The sequence below is a fragment of the Malania oleifera genome, chromosome 9, assembly GCF_029873635.1.
Source record: "Malania oleifera isolate guangnan ecotype guangnan chromosome 9, ASM2987363v1, whole genome shotgun sequence".
NCBI classification, from domain to species: domain Eukaryota; kingdom Viridiplantae; phylum Streptophyta; class Magnoliopsida; order Santalales; family Ximeniaceae; genus Malania; species Malania oleifera.
Window position 1 is genome coordinate 79,655,749 of NC_080425.1, and position 20,670 is coordinate 79,676,418.

The window sequence follows — 20,670 nt, forward strand, 5'->3', positions numbered from 1 at the left end:
TGTTCGACCCCATGGAGTGCCGGTATCCATAGTCTCAGACCATGATCCACATATTACATCACTATTCTAGAGGAGTTTGCAGGAGGCATTGGGGACTCAACTATCATTTAGCACCGCTTTCCACCCTCAGACCGATGGTCAGACAGAGAGAACCATTCAGGTACTTAAGCATATGTTGTGTTTTGGATTTTGAGGGTAGCTGGGCTCCGTATATGCCATTGGTGGAATTTGCTTACAATAACAGTTATCAAGCTAGCATTGGCATGGCACCCTACGAGGCATTATATGGTAGGAGATGCCGATCTCCTCTTTTCTAGGATGAAGTAGGTGAAAGGCGAGTTTTGGGACTAGAGATAATTCAGCAAGCATGTGATAAAGTCTGACTTATTTGAGACAGAATCAATGTAGCACAGAGTCGGCAGAAAAGCTACACAAATACTCGCCGCCGGGAATAGGAATTTGAAGTGGGTGAGCATGTTTTCCTGAAAATAGCACCATTGAAGGGGATCATGAGGTTTGGGAAGAAGGGTAAGTTGAGCCCTAGGTTCATTGGCCCATTTGAGATAATTGAGAAGATTGGGTCAGTGGCCTATCGACTGACTTTACCACCATCTCTATCCAGGATTCATGATGTTTTTCATATTTCTATGTTAAGAAAATTCATCCTCCATCCTTCCCATATCATCAGCTATGCAGACTTGGAACTCATAGGTGATCTAGCATATGAGGAAGCTCCAGTTCGGATCTTAGATAGAAAATATCAGAAATTGCGCAATAAGAAGACACCGTTAGTAAAAGTCCTATGGAGAAATCATGCGGTTGAGGAAGCCTCGTGGGAGCTAGAAGATGAGATCAGACGGAAGTATCCCCACTTGTTTTGAGAAGTTATAATGATAGTGTATATATTAGGATAGTAATTTTCTTTTGTTCGATACAGTGTAACTATAATATAGAGTATATGATAGGTAGTATTTTGGTTTTGGGAGAATTTTCTTTTATGGTTGTACTCTCTCATAACTACCTATGTAACCACGGTATTCCTCCGCCATAAGTGAGGGCAGATAATAAAATAAGTAGACCATTTTCCTTAAAGGGATGATAAACTATATGAACAGTAAATTTTGAGGACGAAATTTTATGAGGGGAGAATGTAGTGACCCGAAGAATAATAGTATTTAAATAATAACGAGGGAGAGAAATGGAAGCAGTATCAGAAGGAGGCAGCTGCTTTCGTCGACGAATGCTTCGCGTTCATTGACGAAATTGCATTTTGGATGGAATAACCCGAAAGATTTTCCACAGGGCCTTATCGACGAACACAGGGAGTTCGTTGACAAGTGCATAAGGGGACCTCGTCGACGAAGCTACGACTCGTCGACGAGAAGATACCGATAGAAGAATTTGGGCTACTCTAAATTTCATCAACGAAGGGTAAGGTTTGTCAATGAAATTACTTAAGGACTCGTTGACGAGATGACGTGGCTCGTCGATGAAGCCCATAGTATAAATAGCCCTAAACTGATTTTAATCGCAAAAATTTACCGCAGTCTCTCTCTCTCTCTCTCTCTCTACCCCAACGGCTCCTCCCTCTTCTTCCTTCGATTTTGGACCTGTCAGTCGCCGGATCGACAATCTGAAGCCACCACGATGCTCCTAGCAGAGTTCTCTACAAGTCTACCGAAGCGGATCGTCAGTGGGACGAAGTTGGAATTCGTCCCAAATCTAGGGTAAGGTCTTTTATTCATAATTTGGGTTTCCAACAATTGTAAGAAATGTAATAGATGTAAAAATAGTAAAGTTTTGTTTTGGGATTTATGGTTTTCAGGGTGTTGAGTGGAGAACCCTGCGAGTGTTGGACCCATTATAGTAAGAGATTTTTAGCAGAAATCAGGTAAGGGAAATATGTTATGCTAGCCAATTTTACTATGTTTCAGTATAAACTATACATTTTTAACAGATGATTATTCATGATAGAAATTTATACAGTTTATCATTTATATATAATATGTTTAAAATTACTGTGTGGTTTGAGAATATGGGTATAGTAAAGAAACATGTTTTATAGTATTTTTAGGATATGATTTACAAAATATATAGCCAGTGGTTATGTTTTATAGTAATTACAGAATATCATGATTATATAGTTTTCAGTACCACGATTATACAGTTTTCAGTACTATGACTTACAGATTACAGTTCAGTTCAGAAACACAGTTGACACAGTTACAGTTTATTTCATTTTCATGGTAAATACAGTTATGTCAGAATCATGGTAAATCAGATAGTTGTATATAGAGATATATTATATAGTATCAAACTCTGTTGGATCATACAGTTACAGAGCACGGTACCGTAGCTATAGATATTTCAGTTTAGAGTGTAACCACCTATTTAGATAAAACGTGGTAGTAGGTCGATTGTGCCCAGACGTGGACAAGCTCCCCACCAGATATGGGTTGAGGAGTGGCCGATCTGAATAAGGGAGTATAATGGTTTACCTTGGTCGGCTAGCCAGGGTAGATCTCACCTACGGGCCACACAACCCTGTCTTGAGTTGTTAAATCATGACACATAGTTATCCACGGGGAAGTTTTCAGTTATTATTATGTATATACAGATTTACAGAAACATAGAATATACTTATGTACATTATAAGTATTTTGAATAGTAACCTAAAATACTGATATGTTAAGCAACATGGAAATGAGGTGGTTTCTATTACTTGTACTGTATTCACAGATCTAATTATACATGATTATATAGCAACTGATTTTCATAGTATTGCAACTCATTTGCCACACACTAGCAATAGCATATTTCGTCTTACTGACCGTTGGCTCATCCCAATTACTTTAATGTTTTTCAGGTGATCGAGGTAGGCGAACAGATCAGACTCGCAGATAGAGGGGCCTCAGTATTGCCTTGATATTAGAGTGAATATTTTTGGGAGTATTTTTGTATAGCCCTAGTTAGTTGAGGATATTTTTGGGGAACAATTATATATGTATATTTTGGGGAAAGAATTTAGCACTCTGGTATTGTATATAATTACATATGGTTATGTTTATTTGAATTCCGCTTCTCGCGGCTTAGGTTGATGATTTGGTTTAATCCAGTATGGTATCAGAGCATGAAAAGCTCCATAGTATAAAAATTAAAAAATAAAAAATAAAAAAATAACAAAAAAAATAAAAAAACCATTAAAAGCAGGTCGGTGGCATGCTTAGAGAGGTTCTTGGGGGAGCTCGAGCGAGAGATCAAAAGAGAAATATCCGCACTATTCAAAGAAGTTTAAATGTAATTAGAAAATTAAATAGATATGTAGTTTCTTTGGCAGAACATGTTAATACTTAGTTATAGTGGTACTTGTTGGGGGAGAATTTCTTTTGTATATGTAATCTCCCAGAACTTGAATGTTACCAGCGGTTATCCTCCGCCAGAGTGAGGGGTAAGTAATAAAATAAGTAGAGGTTTTTTTGGGGGCCATTTTTCCTATAAGGGAATGATAATACTATGAAATAGTAAAGTTCTAGAGACGAAATTTTATAAGGAGGGGAGAATGTAACAACCCAAATAATAATAGGATTTAAATAATAAAAAGGAAAGGAAATGAAAACAATAACAGAAGGAGGAAGTCGACTTCATCGACAACATTGCACTTTGGTAGGAATAACCGAGGGAAATTATCAAGGCCTCATCGACGAACACAGGGGATTCATCGACAAGGGTATAGAGGACCTCGTCGACAAAGGCAAGATTCGTCGACGAGAAGATACCGAGAGAGGGTTTTGGGGAAGTCTGAAATTCGTCGACGAAGGTGCAGGTTCGTCGACAAACTTTCTACAGGACTCGTCGAAAATTAAGTGGATAATGTCTTGTTATGAATCGAGTCCTTGTAAATATCAAAAAACGGATTTTAACTTACACAATTAAGACAGCTATCACTCTCTATCTCTCTCTCTCTATCTACATTCGGCTACCTCTTTTGACGACCTTGATTCGGGCGAACTTTTGTCATGGTTTGAGGATTTCTGAAGCCACCACGACGCTCTACAGAAGTTCTCCCCAAAATTTTCGGAGCGGATGTCGGTGGAACTCTGCTGGACATCATCCCTAGTTGAGGTTCAAGACTTTTTATGCCGGAATTTGGTTGTGCGGTTAGTATAGGAAATGATATACAGTGACAATACTGAAGTTTAGTACTGGGAGTTTCATTTTAGGTTTATTGATAGGAAATCTACGGATATGAGATCAGAATTTATATGGGTTTTTTTTTCTCAGTCGCAGAGGTACGGATAATAAAGTGTTATTTCATACAAATTATTATTTGTCAGGAGTAACTGTATTTGAGGAGGGAAAAGGAAGGATACTGTCATGTATTAATCTATATATTACAAAGGAAATGCACTAGGGGAAAATATGCACCTTTATGTTGAAATGTATAGATATGTTATGAATGTCAGAAATTATGATTTTTACGAAAAAAATGTATTATGTATTTATAAAAGCAAATGGTGCTATGATATTACTTACTGTGTAAATGTCATTTATGATGAATTTGTTACGAATGAAGCATGTTTTTAGGAATATGAAATGTTACAGTACAAATGATGTTGGAAATATATGATAATTGATCTATTTTCAGAATGATATTTATGGAATGATTTCGGCGCGAGGCTGTATATGTATTTATGAAATGTTCAGCATGAGGTCGTATTTACGAAATATTAGGCGCGAGACCGTATTTATGAAATGTTCGGCGCGAGGCCGTAATTATGAAATATTCGGCGCGAGACCGTATTTATGAAATGCTCAGCGTGAGGCCGTATTTATGAAATGATTTTTCGGCGAGGCTTTTTTTTGTGTATTCTGTATTATGCAAATGATTGCGACAAATTCGATTAACCTCAATAATTATATGTTATCAGAACGCAGATGTTAGTTTAGTTCAGTTCAGAAGCACGGTAGCGTAACTTATAGATCAGATATTTGTGATCAGATTGGTACTAACCACCCCACGAGGGGTGGGAGATGGATAGTCGATGTGGCTTTCAGTAGAGTGTGGACATCCACCTGGAAGTCCGAACCATGGTGTGGTGGGCCCATCGTACTTACAAATATTTTTTACTCGATAGTGGTCGGCCAGCCATTGTCGGGTCCTACCTTTGGGCTGCACAACCCGTCATGGGGGGTAATACATGACATCAACTAAATATTCATCCTGAGTATGTTTTCAGTATTATTAGCTATAACAGACATTTCATGATTAGTATGAATTATTAGAAAATATGAAAGTATATGATTGTTCCACCATGTTATGATGTATATTTTTAGATATATGAAATGAACTGAGTATGTATAACTGCAATAAATATTCATGTTATCACACAACTTTATTTAGTTTATTTTCCCTTACTAAGAAATGTCTCACCCCCAAACCTAATTAATTTTTCAGGAAACCCTGAGAGACCGGTGGGTCATGGTCGCCGTTAAGCTTATTGAGTTACCCCACTAGGAGGGTAAGATTTTGTACTAGGATCATAATTTTTTTTGTTGTATGATCCTAGAGATTATTTTGATGGAGGTTGTATATAAATACAGTAATTTGGTGATGTAGTAAACTCTGGTATTATGTACTCTATGGTTTAGAGAATGTGATGTATATTTACTACTGTTTAGGTTTCTGTTATGATTGACAGGTGTCCCTGTTACCCACGGGTTCGGGTTGACTTTTCTATTTATTATGTTTCATTTTATATTAATATTTTTGAGGTCATTACAGTTTGGTTGCCTCCATATCAAAGCTTGTCGAGGCCTTCAATGAATTTCAAATAGATGTTTACTCTAAAGTAAGCATGATTCGAGAGGATATCAACACATTGACCGAAACCATACAGACCAACTTTCAGAATATCATGATCGATTCAATAGCTTTGAAGACACGTTCACCTCAAAAGGGAAGGCTCCTATGGAGATAAGTGAGAGCGACAAAAGCTCATCTCATGAGGACAAGGATTAGTACTGCAGACTGTGAGGGGGAGCCATTTGTTTATAAAATAATGGATATTATTATTGTGTATTTTGTTTAAAACACTCAATTTCTCTTTATGCTTTTTGAAACAATTTGGGAATTGTGTAGTAATATGCTTGGATTCTGCATGTCGAATATTAATTACTGAATTTCTTGTGAAATGCATGTTGATCATTTAGTTTGGATGAAAGCTTCTGTATGCTTGATGTAGACCATGGGATGGATGTTATAAGTATTGAATATTTATACAAGCTTCTACATGCTTGATGTAAACTATGGTAAATTTATGATTTCTGTTGAATATTTTCAAAAAGCTTCTACATGCTTGATACAGACCATAGTATAGTTAGAATTACTGTTGAATATATCTAACAGCTCCTACATGCTGGATGTAGATATAGGTGAAAATTTTGTCCTTTATAAATTACATATTCTACATGCTAGATGCAGACAAAATTGTGAATCGCATGCTGAGTAGTTAAATAGGATGTTGCATGCTAGTTGAGTTGATAGCTTTTTCATGCTAGATGCAAACAATTGTGAATTGCATGTTGTAGAGATGAATAGGTTGTTGCATGTTGGTTGAACATTGTTGTGCTAGTTTCTGAACATTGGATGAATAAATAAAATTCATCTTTGGTACAAACTGAAAACAAGCACACATAACAACACCTAAGGGAACATAAGCTCCTTTCCAGACCAGAATATCTTAAAAGTCCTATGTTTAACCATTCTAGTGACCTGATTATTTGAACCTTTCCTAACAACGCTATAAATCACATACAAATTCTCTAGTTTTAGGAAAATATAGTTCATGGACAACCACCATATGGTCTCACATTATGTACTAAACTTCATTTAGGACTTAAATGGTTGCTTATACTGATTTGTGTACTAAATTTAATAATTTGATATGTCTAAGTATTTCATCTAAGTCCATTTTTATGCCAAAAGGGGGAGTTCATCAAAAAGGGAGAGTTTCGTCTCTCTCTCTCTCTCTCTCTCTCTCTCTCTCTCTCTCTCTCACACACACACACACACACACACACTTATTGAGTCATTTAAGTGGTGCCATTTCCCTATAAAAACCTATTTACTCCTACTACGTAGTCAAAGCTGCAGAAGCCTCTTTCTTCTCTTATGTATTATATGGGTGCATGTTCTAAGAAAGATTGAAAAGAGAGAATCCATTCAAATTAAGAAATCAATAAATCATGGAATTGGATTCAAAATTTCAACCCCACTTGAGTATAGATATTTCGTCCAATCACACCCTACCTCAACTCCTCACTCCTTTTGATGATGTCAAAAGGGGAAGAAGTTTTGAGCAAAATTCATACTGCAAAATTCGTATGTCGTATGTAACTTGATGGAACTTGTGCTCAGCTACCTTTTGTTTTTCAAGTTTGGCTTAGAATTTTAAAAGGGGGAGAATATACTCAAAACTTATATCCTATACTAACCCATAATTTGGTTTTTAGTTTGGTTTAAAGTTTACTATGACTGCTATTCAAAATATATAATTTAACTCATAGTAATCCTAAGACAAAACATGATATTTTTACACAACTATTGCTATTTATGTGTAATATGTGAGTTATATTATCTAAGAATTTTTTTTCAAAATCATTTTCAACGCTAAATGCAATTTGAACTGAACTCAAAAGTTTTCTACTTGAAAAACCTAAAGTCTTCATTTGAATGTGCTTAGACTAAAGATGCTTGTAATTTTTGTATTTATGCATATTGTAAGTGAGAGACTTGTCAAGCTATCTCATTTTACTCCTATGTTTGTCATCATCAAAAGGGGGAGATTGTTGGCTTTTTTAGCCTAATCTTGTTTTGATAAATGACAAATCACAGCATCTCATTTGTGTTTTAGGTGTGTTCACGGGAATAACCTTTGAGAAAGCACAATGACCGATGCAAAATGGAAGCCATGAAGCATTCAATGACATAACACTTGGAAAATTCCATGGAGTATCTGAAGAGCAAAAGTTGAAGACTTAAAGAATTTTTATATGTATTGTATTTAGGATTGAATGTATGTACACATCTTAGTGAATTTGAAGTAAAGCTCTTACCTGACTGTAGATGGACCTTAGGAACTTAATTTTTTCATGGAAAACCATTTTATTAAAATGAAAAACTATTTCAAAAGGTCTAAAATGAGTTTGAACATGAAAAAACCCAAAAACTCAAAATTCTAAGGCAGTCAGGCGACCGGATGTATAGCCCGGTCGACTGAAGTTCATCATGTATGATTCGGGCGATCGGATCATAAGGTCGAGCGACCAAAAATCACTATTTAAGAAATCGCCTACAGTTTGGGCAACCGAACCCCAGTCCGGTCGATCGGACCTCTCGGGAAAAGCCTAGAACGACTATAAAATGGTCATATTTTTTGAAATAAAATTTATATTTAACTCTCCAATGGCCATAAAATGGTTATATTTCAAATTTGCCTATAAATACTAGGCTTAAAGAGTTGGGGTATGATGATTGAACATCTTTGAATATCCTTGAATCTTTGAGCAACATTTATACACATCTTTCACTTCATTTTCAAGTTCTCTCATTCTTGTTTTTCAAAATACGTTAGAGAACACCATCCATTGTATTAGATTGCTTTGATTTTGTACTCATCAGCTTTTTAAGGAGCATTCTATTGTACACAACTATTGTATTCTCATTTAACTTTGCGGTTCAGGTTTGAATCATGCCAAGTAAGGGGATATTTCTTGGAAAGGTATCTCCGCCTATAAGGAGGGATTCTAAGGGTATCTTTGCCCAAGTGAAGAAGGGATTGTAAGAGGTAGCTCCGCCTTGTTGAAAGGAGTAAATAGTGGAAATCCTCAAGTGGTTGTCTTGAGGCAAGGACATAGGCGGGTATAGCCGAACCTTGTAAAATCGCAATCTTATTTTCTCTATTACTACACTCTTTAAATTTCCGCACTTGTATGTTTATGTTTAAGCATTATTTGTGATTGTCTTACATACGCTAAACTCAAGTTCGATTTTGGTTGTCAATAATATTTGACCTAATTTTTTAAATATCGAATTCATCCCCCCCCCCCCCGGTTTTGGGATGTCACCAATTCTAACATCCATCTCTATTGTGGTGCCATTTATGTCATCTTCATATTCCTTTTCAGCAAGTGCAAGCTCCGACAAGGAGAAGTCCATAGTAAAGAAGTTTCAATTTAGTATTGTAAGGAGTCAATTTCTTATAAAATGTGTTACAGCACGTACCTTCATTACATTGGTCTAGCTTCTTGTCCTACACCATAGGGCCTTCGAATTCTAACATGAAAAATGATCACGCCTTACTGAATGGTGTAGTCCTAGATGAGGTTGAAAAACAAGAAAAATTAATCCAAACTCATTCTTTTCTTCACAATACACCTATTAACTCATTCTTTACTTATGAGGAGGATATCTTTTCATGAGATTTCCACCTTTTCATGTATCAGAATAAGAGAATGATTACAAAGTTAACCACATTTCTTTCCGTATTAGATCATTTTATTCCTTCTAAAAGGGAGGATGAGAGAGTTGGGAGGTTGATTTCTTAGGGTTTTCCTCTAAACCTTTCTTCTTACATCTCCTCAAAGCACCCTCCCCTCCTCCAGCCTCAATCCATTCCTTGGGAGCCAAGGCATTCAAAGGCTAACATTTCCTTAAAGGACCCGCCACCACCCTTAAATGTCCCACAAAACAAAATCTTTTGATCATGACATGTCTGCTAGGACCACTAAGTTGATTCATCTATTTCAGTTGACTACTTACTGAGATCTTTCCATATCATCACTAATAGGACGAGCAAAATTGGTCTAAGAACTAGTTCATCAACATTACTTGCTACTTATTCAATGAAGTATTTATATTTCATAGATTTATAAAAAAAACATCTAGCACGGAAAAATGTCAAACACAATTTTAGTTCCATTTTCACCCTCTAAAATCTATTACATAAGAATGAATTAATTATGATATCATAAGACCATGAATATGAATCGTACCAATTAATGACAAACTACATGAATTGATATATGAGATTTTTTTAAGTTTGTTTGTGCTTTTTTAAATTCACCAAAAATAAAAAAAAATGTAAATTATTTTCAACTACTAGACATCCTTAAAAAGTTTTATAGATATTATAATAGAATGCAATATTTATATGCATATTGAAAGTTATAACATGTACCTAAGAGAAAAGGGACCACACCCATCAAACATGCCCTTGTGAAGATCACCAATCTAGCATGATCCACAAACATGACTCCCTTTTTAGTGCATAATAGCATGCAACTCATTAGGGACCAACTCGACAATCACCTCCAAATTGGAAAATACAAACTCATTTTCCATTGAATTAGAATAAATTCTACATACATAGAAAAAATATGGTAGTAAAGTCACCGCAAAGCATGGATCAACAATTCAAATACACAAACTACTTCCATGTTTACAAAGTTTATAGTAACTTATGCTCATAATTTTCATGACTTATGATCTAAGTAAATTGTTAAAGAAAGTTCATTATTGAAGTCTAAAATAATTATGTCCGTTTACTTCTCTCATGCCCCTAATAAGATCTTATTTCATAATTTGAATAAAATTAATAGGAAAATCATATTTCAATAATATAATGAAATATTATTAACAAAAAGGAGCATTCACAAGGGATGAAGGACAAGAAGTCCTCCTAATGATGTGAAAATCAAACACCTAGAGACAAGAAAGATAGATACCCGAGGGACTACCAAAAAAAAGTGAAACTCTCCTATCTTAAGGCACATCAATCAACTTACTCCTAAACTTTATTGTAGGGACCCGAACCCTGAAAATAAATAAAGAAAAAGAGAAGGGAAATTAAAAAGGATAAAACAGCGGAGCTCGTCGACAAGGCTCCATTTCTCGTCGACGAAGTCTCTTCTGTTGCTCGGCGATGAGATGCAGGGACCCATCGACAAGAAGATACCGAGGAATTTTCAGAGAGTCTAAAATCTCAGGCTCATCGACAAGGTCACCTTCTCGGCCACGAGCGACCTTCTTCGGCTCATCGACGAGTCTGTCCAGGTCAACCTTGTTTATAAATATCATTTAGTTTCTTAATGAGGAAGAAACTCAATTCTCTCTCTCTCTCTAGAACACAAACCAACCCTCTCTCTCTCTCTAGGATTTCGTGCCGACAGTTGTTGGAATCAACAATCCGACATCACTACGTGGAATAGGAGGAGAATCTCTATGATTATAGCATATCGGATTTTTGATCTGAGGATTTTCAGCTTTTTCCGTAAAATCGAGGTAAGTATCTGATTTCGTTTTTGGTTTGGTAGTTGTGTAGTAAGTGAGATTACAGTGAAGTATTGTTCTTTGGTTTTTAGGTTTCGAGAATCCTAGGCCGTTGTTTTGGATCGATTTGTCATGTTTTGATTTTCGGGATCAAGGTAAGGGGATTTGTTTACATCAATATTTTTAGAAAACTAAACCACTAGCAAGTTAGCTTATGTCTTTATGCACATTTTGAATACTTATTTGCAAAGTTTTACCGGGTTTAAATGTTGTTTCTTATGGTTTTACAATTTTACGGTTTTTGGCAAAAATGGGATTTTGGCATATGAACTCCAAACTTTCCAAAACTACTTTATTTGTTTTAAATCTAAAGTAGGAACAACTTGATACCCATGTTTGCAGTCTAAATGGTATTTTTTTTCAAGTTATACACTATATATAAGCGTGACATATGATAGGAAGTGGAATATACTGAATTATTAAAATTGAAAATGAACTATGAGAACTGAAGTTCCATTTTGTTATCTGAAAATGTGGAAAACAGGTGCTGGTTAATCACCGACCTTTATATGTAAAAAGGGTTGAACCGAGAGCGTTTATGTCGGTTAACACCACTATCTAAAAGAAAGAAATAATGCATGAAAGATTGCATGGTTATGGTTGTGAAATTACTAGAATTACACAAGTTGTTATATTTTCATTATAAATTATATATATGATAGATTGGGAAAACAGCTTCTTACTAAAGGAGTTGAAAGACACTCTAAAGGAATTGAAAGATACTCCAGGTTATCTAGAGCTTTAAATAGCTTGAGGTGCAGTTCTGTTGCTAACTGAGGTACAGTGCAACCACACATGTGAATCAGTGTGGGTATCAAGATAGTCGACTTACAGGAGTGTATGGGGCCACTGGTGAAATAATGGACCAAATGGGGCAACCGGACTATATATGTGATGCTTGACAGTGCCTGCACAAATAGAGCCTTATCAAAGTTTATCAGTGCATAACTCGTGCCACGAGGTAAATAGGCAAATTTCTGAAAGTTCCAAAACTGGTCATTGTCCTAAATTTTCATATACATGATTTAAAAACTAGAATGGGCAAAGTCACAGGATTGAGTACTATGTAGAGGGATCATACAGTGTATGGGCATGTACCCTACCCTAACATCGGGAACTCTCGTTTGTAATGATGTTGACTTATGTTTATATATCTCTTATAGTACAGTATTGTGAATGTGATATTATGCAACTATTTTTTAATTGGAATAAACTCATGTGGTCACATTCTGATTTAATATCTTCCACCTTATTGAGAAGTGTCTCGCCCCAATCTTACAACCTTTGTTTCAGGTCCTACAAGATGTCGGTCCTAGTTCTTCTAAAGGGATTTTGGCTCGTAGAGTCTGGTTAGTAGACGTAAGTTTTTGTACGAGTACTGGGTTGTTAGCCTAGTTGAATGTAAGGAGATGTAATACAGTTTATGTTTTAAGTATGGATCTTATGTACTAAAGAATACAGATAGAACTCTAGTATATGTCTAATAGAACCCCGTAAAAATGTTTATGTTTTTCACTGTGCATGATTACAGATATGTCTGAGATACACCCGTTTGTCCCTATTTAGGTCGGGTTGTTTATGTATGTTTATCAGATACAGGTATAACATATGTGTAGTAGCACTCCAGGTTCGTATAAAGGGCCGACGTGTTACAGTTTGGTATCAAAGCCCTTAACCAGGCGGAAGTGTGATGCGATTCATACTGCCTGGTTAGGGGTATACTCAGAGCTTAGGTTACTAGGTTCTGGAGTTTAAAATATACCAGAGTATAGGAAGAGGATAAGACCTTGAGTTTTTCTTATTATACCTGGAGACATAAATACATTGACAGACTTCTGTGTTTTTCTAGATCAATCAAAAGGTTCAGAAAATCAAGGTAATTTATTGACGGTTTTATTTCCAAGTAAAGGGGGCGGAATTTGAGTTAGAATGGGAATGTAGAATTGGGAACTTGAGTTTTATAGTATTGTGATAGTAATTGATAGGTAGAGTATTAAAAATTCTAAGACGGGTTTCTCATTTGCTTTTCAAGATGGAATCCAAGGATAATACTTCCAATGTTGGAGGCAGTAGTAGTGAGGGAGCTGGTCATGAAGCTGGCAATGACTCCACGAATGTTCTGTGGGACTTCGCTCAATAGCTAATGGCTGAGGTGGTTTGAACGAATAGGGGGTAGGATCGTCCTACAGCTGAGTTGGGTTGTTCTATTGATTAGTTCACTTGACTGAAGCCTCTTGTTTTCATGGGAAGTGCAGACCCAATTCGAGCTGAGAATTGGATTGGGGAGATTGAGAAGATTCTGGATGTCCTAAACTGCACTGAGAAGCAGAAAGTGGCCTTCGCGACGTTCAAGTTGTCGGGTGAAGTGGAGATATTGTGGAAGTCTGTGAAGATGCTTGAGGAGCATCGACCCATTCCAGTGGCATTATCATGGGCCCGTTTCAAAGAGTTATTCTTTGAATGGTATTTTTCAGCCATGGTTAGGAATGCAAAGATGGAGGATTTTATGAGTCTGGAGCAGGGGCATTTGATAGTTTAGTAGTACGCTGCAAGTTTTCAGGAGCTGTCCCATTTTTCTCCATTCATGATTTCGAACGAGGCAATGAAGACCTGGAAATTTTATAGGGGCCTAAAGAAGGAGATTTGCAAGTAGACTATGATCTGGAAGATGCAGGACTTTGTTACTCTAGTTGACAAAGCTACCATAGTAAAGGAGAGTTTGTAGGAGGACCTCGGGGTCTAGATCTTGAAGAAGAGACCTACGCCTTCTAGTTCTTATGGAGGGGCAAAGCAGGGCAACTGGAAGAAGAAGAACAGTAGTGGTGCTTCTTAGAGTACAACGTCCACTTCTGTTTGTTCTACATATGGGAAACCTCACACAGGGCAGTGTTGGAGGGCTATGGGGACTTGTTTACGATGTGGTAAAATGAGGCATCAGGTGAGGGATTGTAACCTGGTGAGGTACGGCGCCGATATCAAAAGCTTTGTATCGTATGGCTCCAACTAAATTGAGAGAGTTAAAAGAACAGTTTCAGAGTTTGCTAGATAAGGGGTACATTCAACCGAGTGTTTCTCCTTGGGGAGCACCTGTGCTATTTTTGAAAAAAGAAGGACAGATCGATAAGGATGTGCATCGACTAGAGAGAACTTAACAAGGTAATGATAAAGAACAAATATCCGTTACCCAGGATCGATGATCTATTTGACCAGCTACAAGGCACGCAGATTTTCTCTAAGATCAATCTACGGTCTGGGTATCACCAGTTGAAGGTGAAAATGGAGGATGTTCTGAAAACAACTTTCTGAACTCAGTACGACCATTACAAATTTATGGTTATGTCATTCGTCTTAACTAATGCACCTGCAGCATTTATGGATTTGATGAACCGGGTTTTCCACGAATACTTAGATCAGTTCGTTGTGGTATTCATTGATGACATCCTAGTATATTCTAGGAGTGCTGTAGAGCATAAAGTTCATTTGAGGCTGGTATTGCAAATTCTTAGGGAGAAGAAGTTATTTGCTAAACTGAAGAAGTTCGAGTTCTGGCTAAACAAATTGCATTTCTAGGGCACATAGTATCCAAAGAAGGAGTATCAGTGGAGCCGAATAAGATAGAGGCAGTAGTGGACTGGGTGATACCGAAGAATGTTTAGGAGGTCAAAAGTTTTCTAGGTCTTGCTGGTTACTACCGACGGTTTGTAGAAGGGTTCTCCAGTTTAGTAGGTCCTTTGACGCAACTCACGAGGAAGAACATGAGGTATTATTGGACTAATGAGTGCGAGTTAAGTTTCCAGGAGCTGAAACGGCGACTGGTTATTTGCTCCAGTTCTAGCCATTCCATCTAGGGATGGTGGATTTTTTATCTACAGTGACGCCTCTAAGAAGGGTCTTGGTTGTGTTCTAATGTACCAGGGAAAGGTGGTTGCTTATGCTTCTCGTCAACTTAAAGAGTACGAAAAGAACTACTTGACACATGGTATGGAATTGGCAACTGTAGTGTTTGCATTAAAAATCTAGAGGCACTACCTATATGGTAAAAGGTGCGAGATTTTTACTAATCACAAAAGTCTTAAGTACATTTTCATCCAAAGAGAACTGGACATGAGGCAGCGTAGGTGGCTTGAGTTGATAAAGGACTACGACTGTACCATTAGCTATCACCTGAGAAAAGCAAATGTGGTAGCTGATGCTTTGAGTCGGAAGTATGTGGATGTGTCAGTCTTAGAAGTGGGAGTTCAGCATCATATCTGTATGGATCTGGAAAGGTTGGGCTTGGAGGTAGTGGAAGGAAATCATCAAGCTATTCTTGCTAGCTTGGTAGTACAACTGACCTTAAGGGAGAAGATCCGGACAACTCAGAAGGAAGATCCAGACCTGGTTGAGGTTATGGAAGGAGTCTAGAGTGGGTTAAAGCTGGATTTTAGTATCTCTGGTGATGGGATATTGAGATTTCATAGTAGGGTTTGTGTACCGAATGACGTAGATATTAAACTGGTCATTCTGGAGGAGGCACATTATTTGCTCTACACCGTACATCCCAGCAGTATGAAGATGTATCGAAATTTGAGGAAATCTTTCTAGTGGTCGAACATGAAAAGAGAGATTGCCCAATTCGTAGATCAGTACATAACATGTCAGCAAGTCAAAGTAGAGCACCAGAGACCAGCAAGGCCACTTCAGCCACTTGACATTCCCAATTGGAAGTGGGAGCACATCTCGATAGATTTTGTGACAGGGTTACCTACAGCGATGCATGGGCAAAATGCAATATGGGTTGTAGTTGATCGGCTGACAAAGACTACACATTTTATTCCTATCAGAGTCAGATATTCCTTGAATAGGCTGGTAGATTTGTATGTGCAAAAGATTATATGACTACATGGTGTCCCTGTCTCTATTGTTTCATATTGAGATCCACGTTTTACGTCTCGTTTTTGGAAGAGTCTACAAGATGCCTTGGGATCACAACTGACGTGCAATACGTCTTTTCACCTGCAAACGGATGGACATACTGAGAGGACTATTCAGACGTTGGAGGATATGTTGCAGGCATGTGTACTGGATTTTGGTGACAGCTGGATACAGAATCTTCCGCTTGTCGAGTTTGCGTATAACAACAGTTACCAGACCAGCATAGAGATGGCACCTTACAAGGCATTGTACGGTCGTCGGTGTCGATCTCCATTGTATTGGGATCAGGTAGGTGAGCGGCAGATATTGGGTCCGAAACTGATTCAACAGGCCTCTACAAAGGTCGAGTTGATCAGGGAGAGAATTAAGGCAAGCTCAGAGTCAGCAGAAGAGTTATGCGGATACTCACCGATGAGAGATGGAGTTTGAGGTAGGAGGTATGGTATTTCTGAGGATCGCTTTGATGAAAGGGGTGATGAGGTTTGGGAAGAAAAGGAAGCTAAGTCTTCAGCATATCGACCTTTCGAGATCCTAGAAAGGATAGGTTCGGTAGCTTATTGGGTGGTTTTACCCCCAGCACTATCCAGATTCCATGACGTGTTCCAAGTGTCAGTGCTGAGGAAGTACGTGTCAAATTCATCACACGCGCTGAGTTACGAACCTCTAGATATCAGTAATGCTTTATCATATGAGGAGGTACCAGTATAGATATTAGATCAAAAATTTTAGCAGTTACGGATTAAGGAAATACTGCTGGTGAAGGTGTTGTGGCGGAACCATGCAGTGGAAAGCTTCATGGGAGTTAGAAACTGAGATACGTCAGAAGTATCCTCAGTTGTTCAAAAATGGATAAGTTAGTCACGTAAGTGAATGTATGTATGTTAGTATGTTGAATAAGTAGATATGATTTTCAAGAGAGTTTTGTATGTATATTGTAAGCTCCTGAAGCTTTACTTTGTAACCACTGTATTCCTCCGCCATAAGTGAGGGTAGGTAATAAATTTGGGTCGAATCTGCTTTGTGGGTGGCTGCCGACTTTTCTGTAGGTCTCTGACGTAAGGTAAAGTATGCTTAGTGTCGGTTGATGGATTTCAAGGAAGAAATTCTTATAAGGAGGGGAGATTGTAGGGACTTGAACTCAAAAAATAAATAAAGAAAAAGAGAAGGGAAATTAAAAAGGATAAAATAGTGGAGCTCATCAACGAGGCTCCATTTCTTGTCGACGAAGTCTCTTTTGTTGCTCGGCGATGAGACGCAAGGACCTGTTGACGAAAAGATACTGAGAGATTTCAAAGATTCTGAAAATCTCAAGCTTGTCGACGAGGTCACCTTCTTGGCCACAAGCGACCTTCTTCGGCTTGTCGATGAGAACTCCGACTCATCGACGAGTCTATTCGGGTCCACCTTGTTTATAAATATCATTTAGTTACGTAATGAGGAAGAAACTCAATTCTCTCTCTCTCTCTCTCTCTAGAACACGAACCAGCCCTCTCTCTCTCTCTCTCTAGGATTTTGTGTCTTCAGTTACCAGAATCAACAATCTGACATCACTACGTGGAATAAGAGGAGAATCTCTACGGTTATAGAGAATCGGATTTTCGATTTGAGAATTTTTGGGTTTTCCCCTAAAATCAAGGTGAGGATCTGATTTTGTTTTTGGTTCGATAGTTATGTAGTAGTTGACATTACAATGAAGTATTTTTCTTCGATTTTTAGGTTTCGGGGATCCCAAGCCGTTGTTTTTGGATCGATTCGTTCATGTTTTGGTTTTTGGGATCAAGGTAAGGGGATTTGTTTACATCAATATTTTTAGAAAATTAAACTATTAGAAAGTTAGCTTATGTCTTTACTGCTTATTTGCAAAGTTTTACTAGATATAAATGTTGTTTCTTATGGTTTTATGATTTTACGATTTTTGGCAAAAATGAGGTTTTGGCATATGAACTCCAAACTTTCCAAAACTACTTTATTAGTTTTAAATCTAAAGTAGGAATAGATTGATACCCCTATTTGTAATCTAAATGGTATTTTTTTTTAGTTATACACTATATATGGCAGGTTTTGATGAAACAAGTGTGACATGTGATAGGAAGTGGAATATACTGAACTGTTAAAATTGTAAATGAACTGTGAGAACTGAAGTTCCATTTTGTTATCCAAAAATGTGGAAAATGGGTGTCGGTTAATCATTGAACTTTATATGTAAAAAGGGTTGAGCCGAAAGCGTTTGTGCCGGTTAATACCACTCTTTGAAAGAAAGAAAGAAAGAATGCATGAAAAATTACATGATTGTGGTTGTGAAATTACTAAAATTGCACAGGTTGTTATGTTTTCATTATAAATTATATATATGATAGATTAGAACCACAACTTGTTACTAAAGGAGTTGAAAGATGCTCTAAAGGAGTTGAAAGATACTCCAGGTTATTTGAAACTTTAAATAGCTTAAGGCGCGGTTCCGTTGCAACCACACATGTGAATCAGGGTGGGTATCAAGATAGTCGACTTGCAAGAGTGTATGGGGCCACTGGTGAAATAATGGACCAGGTGGGGAAGTCAGACTATATATGTGATGCTTGATAGTTCGTGCACGAACAAGGTCAAAGTTTATCAGTGCACAACCCGTGCCACGAGGTAATTAGGCATTTTCTGAAAGTTCCAAAATTGGTCATTATCCTAAATTTTCATATACATGATTTAAAAACTAAAATGGGTAAAGTCACAGGGTTGAGTACTGTGTGGAGGGATCGTACAATGTATGGGCCTATACCCTACCCTAACCTCGGGAACTCTCGCTTGTAATGATGTTGACTTATGTTTATATATCTCTTATAATACAGTATTGTGAATGTGATATTGTGCAACTATTTTTAAATTGGAATAAACTCATGTAGTCACATGCTGATGTAATATCTTCCACCTTACTAAGAAGTGTCTCACCCTCAATCTTACAACATTTGTTTCAGATCTTACAGGACGTTGGTCCTAGTTCTTCTAGAGGGACTTTGGCACATAGTGTCTTGTTAGTAAATGTAAGTTTTTGTATCAGTACTGGGTTGTTAGCCTGGTTGAATGTAAGGGGATGTAATACAATTTATGTTTTAAGTATGGATCTTATGTACAGAAGAATACAGATAGAACTCTGGTATATATCTAATAGAATCCCGTAAAAATGTTTTTCGCTGTGCATGATTACAAATATGTCTAAGATACACCCGTTTGTCCTTGTTTAGGCGGGTTATCTATATATATTTATCAGATACAGGTATAACGTATGTGTAGTAGTACTCTGGGTTCGTATAAAGGGCCAATGCGTTACATTTATATTTTGTGTAATTAAAATAATGAAATAAATATTGAAAATATTCGTCATTGGATCATCACTTCGGAATAAAGAGATTTTTTTTCTTTATTATTATTTACTATTGAGAAAAAATATTTTTTCATCTAACGTTTCTCAACTTAAAATATTATTATCCATGCAAAAAATGCTGGATGAAATAACATTTGCATATGACTAAAAACACTACACCAAGTAGTGTCTTTAATGACCATGTCACCTGTGCTTCTTGAATGGGAATGCAAAAAATGCTACTTCAATAAGTATTTTATTTTTTTTTAACTAAAAATGCTATTTAGTGTAATGCTTTTTAATGACCACAAGCTTTTAATCCAAATTTAAAAAAGCTTGATGACCTCTTTTATTTAAAAAAAAAAAAAAAACTAAATAACCCAGCATATTTTGGACACGTCAATTTAGGAAATAAATTATCTCTCAACTATTTTAAAAATAATTTTAATTAAAATAAAATTAAAATCGAAAATAACCCCAGCATCATGAGCACAGGGAGAGTGAATCGAGTTTTTTCCCATTTTAACTTTTTCTTTTTTAAATATATTAAATAATACCTTTTTCGAGAAAATATTTCCCAGTATAACCCTGACGTAATCTCGCTACTTGGAGTAGCGAGATTTAAACAAATCTCGCTACTTGGAGTAGCGAGATTTAAGCAAATCTCGCTATTTGAAGTAGCGAGATTTGCCACGTGTCATTTTCATAAAAAATATATTATTTAAAAAAATAATAAATGGGAAAATAAGTTATTTTGCGTAATAAATTATTTCCCGATTTATTACGCAGAAAAATTTATTACGTAGAATAATTTTTTTAAAATATATATTTTCATATTAAATGTAAAGATAAATAAATATTTTTTGAACAAATCTCAAAATTTTAAAATATATATTTTTATATTTTTCACTAAATCTCAAAAGCACTATCTTCTGTTTAAAATTTTAAATTAAAGCGATTCACATATTATTTTGGATACTACAATTTTATTTTTAAAAAATGTTAACAAATGATC